We start from the raw sequence: 9,342 nt of genomic DNA on the forward strand, positions 1-9,342 counted from the left end.
CGCTTTCGGAAGTGCTAGAGTGGCAGTTCCTTTGCCTCCAGAGCGGACTTTCAAATTATTTGCTAGACTGGATTCTGTGGCATCGCCTCCTCACTGGAATCCCTCCCCTCCCGGACATCGCCCTCAAATTCCTTTCCGCAATTTCCCAAGACGGAGTTGGCAATAGAGGTACCAACCAACAGGCGGGGCCTGGAGTTCTCTCGGAATTACAGGTGATCACCAGACTACACTGTTCAGTTCCCTTGGAGGAAGTGACAACTTCGCATCTCGTCCCCATACCCCACTCTTCCCGGTCGCCCCAAATCGCCCAGCAGGAATTGGCAAGACATTTGTAACGTCATCCTTTTTGTTTCCTGGTCATGGAATTAAAAATTGGCAGAGCTCACAGTAAGCAGTGGAGAAATTCAGGATTTTATTGCAGCTGTACTCGGAAGCACCATATTGTCGCAAACCCTGCCCCCCACCCCGATTAAAAATCCTGCTCTTTCAACCTTCCGATAGCTTGAGTTTTCTTAATTTTTTTTTAAAAAAACCTTGCTGTTGCTTCCTACGCTCCGAGTGGACCAATAAACTATCCAGTATTTTCTCTTTCTTTTTTCCCCCTAAGGTGTCCGTGAGAGAGGTTGGAAAACGGCATGTCTCATGCTAGCCGGGGAGTGTACTCCTCAAATACAAGTTGGAGATGGGTGCCGAGAATGTAAGGACTGTGGTTAGCAACAACTCTGTAGTGTAGACCTGTGATAATATTCCCGCATTTCTAATGGGGGATGAGGTTGATAGGTAGTGTGCTCTGCAAGGATGTAAGAACCACCCACGTACTTATCTTTATTGGCGAAACTGAACATCAAATAAAATACCATACACCCATGTTGTTATTAAGATGGGAACAGCCAGTAAAACAACTGTCATAGCATACAAACCTAGCAAATGAACTTGTTTGGCTTAAAGTGATTGTGTGTCTAACAGTGCAATCCTAAACATGTTTGTACAATGGACCTAGAAGGTTGTAACACTTCTCAGGATTGCACTACAAGGCTACAATCCCATGGACATTTTCCTTGGAATATACTGCTAGTGGGAATGCTATAGGACTTCTGACTACGCACAGGATCTTTACAGCCACACTAGAAATAGATCAGCAAAAGAGATTCTCCTCCTGATGAGGAAAATTTGATTAAACACTGACACTTTGTCCTGTTTGTTTTGCTAACAGACTCTTTCTTACCCTTCCAACAGTGTAAAATAGAGATCCTGAACAAATAATAAAACAGAAACTACAGAGGGTCTGTGTCAAGTCAAGATGAAAGTGGTGCATGAGATAGATAAGACTAGTGCTAAGGCCAACCGATCGAGGACGCATGCGCAGATACAATCTCTTTTGATTGGTCTTTTCCCAAGAAGCTTGGAAGGGTTAGTAAGTGGCTCTCAAAGGCAAACTAAGCTAGAAGTTGTATCCTGCTTCTTAGCTGAGTTTACTTTTTTTAGGCATGACAGCCCTACTTACTAAGTGATCTGCCCTCTCTTGTCAAGGGTTAAACTTCCTATTAATATATATCTGGTGGCATAGTACTCTGATAAGTCTCTCATATCTTAAGGAGCCAAAAGGCTTCTTTTTGTTTTTGCTGAACCAGAGCAATATGGCTCACCCTCTGGAATTCCACCCTTTCCTGTCTCCTTTGAAAAATGGTTTTGTTTTCATCCTACATTCCCATTCCTGATTTCCCAGGAGCTATGGCCAATGAGGCAAAGTTTACAAAACAGACAGAGAGAGAGACAATCCACAAAAGGAAACTGTTGTAGTGCTTTAGAAAATACATCTAGCTGTCTTCCACGGTTGGTCCTAAAGCTGCTGCAAAATTTATTATATTTTCTGGCTCTTGATTAGATAGTGTTAAGACTTTCACAGTTGCAATATTTTTTTTAAATAGCTGCATAGTTTAAAATGAAGTTCAAGTACTGACAACTATTTCACTCCACTAAAACAATGACATGTGCACATTTTCTATATATGCCCTCAAAGCAATCAGTCCCAGCTCCCTGGTCCATGACCCAACCCACACCAAAGATGGTACTATTGGACTCCATGGAACAATGCTGTAGCTCAGTAGAAGGCAGTTTCATATGTCAAACTAAAGCAAAAAAAGGTTTTTTATACTGATAGCACATGAAAAGCATATTTTGTTTGTTTGTTTGTTTGTTTGTTTGTTTGTTTGTTTGTTTGTTTGTTTGTTTGTTTGTTTGTTTGTTTGTTTGTTTGTTTGTTTGTTTGTTAATCAAGGTAGGCAAAAGATCCCTGCTGTTTGGTAGCATTCTGCTAGCATTATAAAATTTGTTAAGTGTGCCTGATCCCAATGTCTCACTGGCAAAGTTACATTGTACACCACAAGAAGGCGCTTTATACTGTTCTGTCAAGGAATAAGAACTAAAGGTTATCCAGAATAATGTTCCTGTGTTAAGACCTTCATTGTGACATACATTTTTGTGGACTTCATAGTGTGGGAAGTATTACTCTTAATTAACAAGTCTTCACTATAAAAAAATCAGTCAGTCTATGTTAATCATGATAATATTGCATGCATAGGTCTCTGGCCAGAATGCATTTGTTAAGCACCATTAAACTCTTGCATTTCGTTTTGCTGCAATGCAATGTAAATATAGCCACCCAGTTGAAACTTATATAGATAAATTAACTGTACCCAATCCAAAATATACAGATAGCTAAAATGGCAGGAAGTTGCTTGTGAAAGAGTGACCTAGAAATGCAGATTTATCTTTTGGGGACCATGCTTTGCACAGTATCTAGCACAATGCCCGTACTGGATAAATACAATTAAAAGTGTTGTAGCAAAATAAAATAATGACAATTGGTAGATTTAAAGAAACTGGAAGTTTGTTTAACACACCTGTGATTTCTCCATGCAGGACCCCCTGACCCTTGAGTGCCAGCTACATGAAGATCAAGTAGAACAGGAGAACACCGTGTCTTAAAACAAAGAATTTGCAGCATGTAACAAGTGAGAGTCACTGGGCAAAATATAAGCAACAAATTTGGCTGTTGGTGGGAATGTTGTCTCCAGGCAGAAAATATAAACATACTGAAGCAAACTTTGCTTCTGCCTGGTTATCACTCATTCCCCTTCCTCTATTTGTGTGACCTTTCTGACCCTATTTCAAGACAGAGTACGCAATTTTAAAATGGCTTCCACAAATGGTATTAGTTTGTATACACACAGCAGCTTTTTTATACTTGTAGGCAATGATGAAAAGCTATCATTGGTCATAGAATACACATTGCTTGTTTTGTTTTATTCTGCCATCATCTTTGTCAAATGTTTCTTAAAATGATTGTAGAGAAGTTTAAAATATTCCCCCTCACATACAAATCATGGCCCACACTCTGCAATTCGTTTAATTACAGTCTGAATATCCCACTCTCTGTAGCGGTGAAAAGCCTTCAAACTGTGTTACTCTCATTGAGACACTGGAGTAGAATTTAAAGATAAACACAATCTGGGAGGAAAACAAAACAAATAAGAATCCCTGCTGATTGGGCCAGTTAATAAACAGCCTGATTTTATCCCTAGGATAAATCTTATATATTCATTAGGGTTTATAAGACTAGAGTTATCTGGTATTGCTTCCTACACTAATAGTAAATTTGTTACATGTCTTTCCATAGTAGTTGTCCTTTAGCTAATTTATCCATGAAACAGATCCTACAAAGACTGAAGTTGCAGGACCCTGATTCTTTACAGTAAACAATGTAAAAGTTAAAGATTACACCTGCATTCCAGGAAATGTGGAAGGAATATCTCTGTGGCAACATATGTTGACTGTGAGTTATAAAAATTTAGAAAAACAAATTGCTACAACTTTCTGTGTTTTACTTCATAGTACATTTCACTTGGTTTGGTATATTTTGCATAGCATATTTTTTGTTAAAATACCCTATAAAAATTCAAAGATCAAAGAATCAGGTAAATAGCCTAACCTAAGTAAGATTTGAATTAAAAACAAAACAATGCCTTTCTAGATTAGAGAAAGCAATCCATGTTATCAGGCATGGGGGAGATTTGCATAATTGTTTTGTAACTGCAAGAAAATGATGTGAGGAAATCCCCTGTTGTATTTTAGCCTTTTATGTTCTCACTTGGCAGCTGGGAACAAGACAGAGCGGCACCTCATATGTCAGCTGTCAGTGATTGTTCCTTGTATCCATGTTGATACACAGATTATGAAATTACTCCTAAAAATGGTTTGACTAAAAATCGGATGTTTTAATAGACTTATGAGAGGAAGTAGTTAAGAAGAGGAAAATTCTGTAAATTTCTGGTTATTCTATTAAAAATTTGGAGAATGGCAGAGTAAACTCACCATACAGTGACTGATTTTGGAAACTATTTTATCAAAACCTGTTAATCAAATCAGATCAAAAGTTATCCTGTAAATACCGAATAAAACATTGGAATGAATCTTGGATCCAGACTAAGTTTTCCACGATCACAAAGCACTTCAGTCAGTGGAACAGAACGTTCTTGCCTCCCCTTCACACACACACTGCAGGCCAATGATCTACCCAAAAAGCTGCTCCAGGGGACTAGGGGCCCTCAGGAAGTGCATGAGAGGCAAATCAGGGACCTGCAGAAAGGGGGGGAACTGGTGAAAATTATCCCACCCCTTCTGTTAGCGGGAAAATCTGGATCCAATCCTCAGATCCATAGTTCCAAACTCTCATTGTCTAATATAAGCCCAGTTCGTCATATGATTCAACTGATCCATTTTAAGTTTTTGCTCTTCTGCATAGTTCATTTTGTTTTAATTTTAATTATTTATTCTTTGTATTTATTTATTTATAGACCACTTTTCTCACTGATACTCAAGGCAGATTACACAGTGCAAGTTAATATGACCAAATGGCTGGTACAGTCAACAAACAATACAATAGATAGAGCTGATGCCTGTGGGTGCCATGGTGCCCACCGACTCCTTTCTTGGGGTCCGCCAAGTATTTTTAGAAAGTGAGCATGGCCAGGTGGGCTCTTGTCTAGCAAGGCTTCTGGTTGGCCATTAGAGATCTGATTAACTATGCAGATTTTTTTAAAGTTGCTTTGGCAGCAACTGTGACCACAATACAAGAATCTTCACTGTAAGACTGAAGGTAAGCAATGTGTATAACAAAATATTTTTAAACAGTATGTTCATTTTAAATGGCATCCTGTTAAACAGAGCTTCTGCCTGAAATGTTGAAGTCACTATTAAAATTATGCATAACCTTACTCCGTGACATTCTGTGGTTGGCTCTGCCTCTTGTGGCAACAATTTTGTAGTTGCATCCAGAATTCCAGTGGTGCCTGTAGACTTTAAAAGGTTGAGGATCCCTGCAATAGAATATAGATTGCAGACGTTTGAAAACAAGCATAGAACCAAATACAGATATGAAACACTGCAGAAACAAAACATAAATCATTTGACATGAACATATTCAATAATACAGGAACTTCCAGTAGGAGCATATCTACACCAACAGATAGTAGCCAGTAGTATAGTCTACAGGCTCCATATTTTTACCAAAACATTTGTTTGATCCATTTCTTACAGCACAGGCCTACTATCTGAGTAAAAACCCTCCCAAATAATTCAGTTTTGCATAGTTTGCAAAAAGCCAAGAAAGTAGGAGCTTTCGTGACCTTCAGACAGGCCATTCCATATCATGGGAGCTACCACAGAAACTGTGCATGTACAGGCAGCTGTTGATTTCACCCATTTGCAGGGTGGTATCTGCAGAAGACCCTGTTCAGATCAGCAAAGCTGTCCTAGCAGAGTGTAAGGGAGAGACACGATCTTGCAGATATGAGGGACCAAGGCCATGAAGGGCTTTGTATGTGAATTGAGCCCAGACTGCAGAATGGAAGTAACATGCATGCTCTGCCTAGCTCTACAAGTCTATATGACAAATTACCTTGCAAGTTATTACTAAGAGACAGAATAATATTTTTAACAATAACATAATTATGGGCTATGGGTGTTTGTCAGACCTCTCTTTCGTTATACTTTGATGCACCACTGCAATCTCTTTATACAGATCTGTTCTCATGTTATCTGAGTTGAGTAGATGGCAGAGTCATTTAAATTATTTATTTCCTAGATGCAGCCTCATAGGTATCCTTCCAGTTTGCCCCACCAATCCTCACCATCACTTCCTCTGTTCTCCATTGCAGTGAAACCTAGGAAAAACTTTCAGCACAATCCTATGCAGTTACTCCAGTCTAAGCCCATTGAGATCATGGAGTGACTCAGCATAGGATTACACTGTTAGTAACAAAATGGCAAAGAGTCCATTGGCACCTTTAAGACTAACCAACTTTATTGTAGCATAAGCATAAGTGGTTCTTGAAAGCTTATGCTACAGTAAAGTTGGTTAGTCTTAAAGGTGCTACTGGACTCTTTGCCATTTTGCTACTACAGACTAACACAGCTAACTCATCTGGATCTATGACTGTTAGTAACTTTATTGGCGCTTTGCCATTAAAAATAATAAAATATTTAATTAAAATACTATGGTGATATACATGCACTTTTTATGGAAAGGCAATAAAAGCAGAGGACAGCTGATGTCTGAGCATGGCAGACCTTGTCAGTTTCTCCTGAGAACAGGGGATGATAAAAGAAATGGACTTCAGTCAAACTTGCAGAGATTGCCTTGGAAGCTTCTCTTCGGTGAGAAAGCCAGATTGGTGAAACTGACATGGCTTTCCCTCCACTTTTATGTACAAGGAGGAAAGGTTAAAATGTACCAATAATATCCACAAGATATTTTGGGTGGAGAAACCCTTAAGCAGTTTTGGTCTTTTTTGTATTATCAGACAATGAAGGAGCAGAATCATCTAGGTAGGATTTGTCCTGTGGAGTGTTACAAAGGGTTCTGTTCTCTCACCCATGCTCTCAATACCTATATGAGGCCATCGAATGAGATCATCTACAGCTTTGGGGCTGGGTGCCATCAATATGCAGATCCCGATACAGCCATTGTTATTCTGAACTGGTGCTTTGAAGTCATGGTCAGGTGGCTAAGGCAAAACAAGCTGAAGCTGAATCCAGGCAAGGTAGAGATGATGCTGGTCAGGAAAGCTGAAGTGGACCCACTTCTCCTGAATGGAGTGGAATTGGCTTTTTCAGAGCAGGACAACTGTTTGGGGGGCATTCATAGACCCAGCCTTGCTGTTTGAAAAGCAGGTTAGCACAGTGGCCAAGAGAACCTTCTGTCTTCTGCATTTGGCTCACCAATTCTCTCCTTTATTTTGGTTTTGACTTGTAATGTTTTAATTATTACTGTAAATTGCCTCAAGCCAAGAGGAAAGGCAGAGTTTAATCTTTTAAAATAAATTAATAAACAAACATGTTGATTTAAAAGTTTTATACCAGACCTTTCTATCACATTATTTCCAAGGCGGTTTAACAACAGCATAGTGTCTTTCCCCTCACAGCTCCGATTCCAGAGCAACTGGTAGTTAACCAACCTTCTGGCAGGAAGATGGGAAACAAGCTCCCTGCAGATGCTCCTTCTGGGTTCAATGGCTGTGGCCAGGCCAGCATTCTCTATGCCATGATGTTCTTCGCCAGTGAGAGAAAGTGCAGCCTCACAGTGGCCTTCAGAGTTCTAGCTGGCATTCTTTTCCTCACCTATTTCGTCCCCAGGCAGTTAAGCAAATAGGACGTTATCTGCACGTAGGATGCATACACACACAAAAATACAGGGGTACTGAAATCTAAATCTAAATCCAACTTCTAAAATGGCTGTCAGTTGATTTGATAAAGTGCACGTAAAACTGCATTTCTCCAATAACAGGAGGATAAAGTCTCCCAAGTGCTTTGAGTAGCCCATGTGAAATCCTGCCAGTGAGTCAGCCACTTAGCCCTAAGCTTCCAAGGTCTACTGTGACATCAGAGGTCCAGCTCTTGATGCAGGTATCACAACTCCTCTGGATACCACTTGCTCAGCTGCACATGTCACAGAAGACCTTGAATGCCTTGGGTCAGATGTTTGTGTAAAAGCTGTAAGAAAATACTTCATTCTAAATTCTGAAGTTGAGTAGCCACTCTGAGTGAATTAAAAAATACTAGAGCACATTTCAGATGTGGGCTTTTTAATTACACAAATTGGTTTAGTACGTTTTGCATTTTATGTGGGCACAACACTTGGAGGGAAATTGAAGGGATTTTTAGCTAAAGGTGCCCCTCCCCAAAAGGCAATGGGTTTTTGATTTGACCTCCTAGACGTGTCAATTATTCAGTATGATGTGACATTTCAGATTGTAGTCCCGCATAAGCACAGTGCCACAGCCCTTCCAACAGCAGCATCAGCAATAAATCTGCCATATGGTGATAGTATGAATGACACTTTTGTCACTGAGACCAACATTAGGCCACATGGAGAACAATTCTAAGCAGGTCCATGAAGAAGTAAATCTCATTTTATTTAATGAATCTTAATCCCAGAAAAATGTTCTTTGGATTTCAGTGATCATATGCAAAAGATACACCATCTCACTCTCATTTATGCCTTACATAATTATCTTGCTAACCTTTATCCGTCTACTCAGTATTGCAATTTCTAGTTAATGTATGGGAAATTCACACAGGAAGGGACACTTTTGTATATGTCTGGCAGAAACAAAGTCTTGCTAACCAAATCTTCAATTCTTAGAACAGTACTAGTTGTTCATAGACTACAGAATTGAGCCCTTTGTACAGCTTCAGTTACTGGAAGTGCCATACTAAATACATACTAAACACTTCTAAGTCCACTGACTTCAGTGGACTGAGAACGATGTAACTTTGCGTAGGATAGCACTCTACGACAACTCAGGGGCTGTGCTATTTGCCTCATTATGGGACTGCATGGGGCACATAACATCCCCTGGAGTGTTTTGCCATGGGTAAACAGTGTGGAGAGGAAGCCTGAAGCCTTCTATCCCTTGGTGTCATAGTCCTGATTCGAATCAAACCTTGGTGATTCGAATCACCAACTTAGTTTAACATTATTTGGTTGTAAACTCATACAAGTTGAGTTCATGGACCCCAGACCAATTTCATGCCCAATGTCATGTCTAGTTCAACTAGTAGGAGGATCTGGGAGTGGGCAAAAATAAGGGAATGACATCTCACAATGCCATTTCCATCTTTTAAAAAAACAGAAGTGAGTTACTGTGTCATGCAACACTCTTGAAATCCCCCAACTCTATTATATTTACCACATCTTGCAGCAACAATGTTTCCGTTTGGGGGGGGCAGAAATAACATCATGGTATTGTGAAAAGGCATTTCCCCGCTCCATTTTCCCCA

At 39.8% G+C, this 9,342-nt stretch overlaps 1 long non-coding RNA gene across 2 annotated transcripts; it reads left to right on the plus strand.

Annotated features, from left to right (window-relative positions):
* The first annotated feature begins 15 nt into the window (after nt 1-15).
* LOC129333053 (uncharacterized) lies at nt 16-8,189 on the plus strand. Of its 2 annotated transcripts, XR_008597388.1 has the most exons (4): nt 16-212; nt 608-697; nt 2,923-3,014; nt 7,485-8,189. It is a non-coding gene; the product is annotated as an uncharacterized LOC129333053 (long non-coding RNA). The 2 variants fall into 2 exon arrangements; XR_008597387.1 differs by lacking the exon at nt 7,485-8,189 and having other exon boundaries at nt 2,923-4,472.
* The last annotated feature ends 1,153 nt before the right edge of the window (nt 8,190-9,342 follow it).

The sequence above is a fragment of the Eublepharis macularius genome, chromosome 7 (genome assembly GCF_028583425.1).
Source record: "Eublepharis macularius isolate TG4126 chromosome 7, MPM_Emac_v1.0, whole genome shotgun sequence".
Lineage (NCBI taxonomy): Eukaryota > Metazoa > Chordata > Lepidosauria > Squamata > Eublepharidae > Eublepharis > Eublepharis macularius.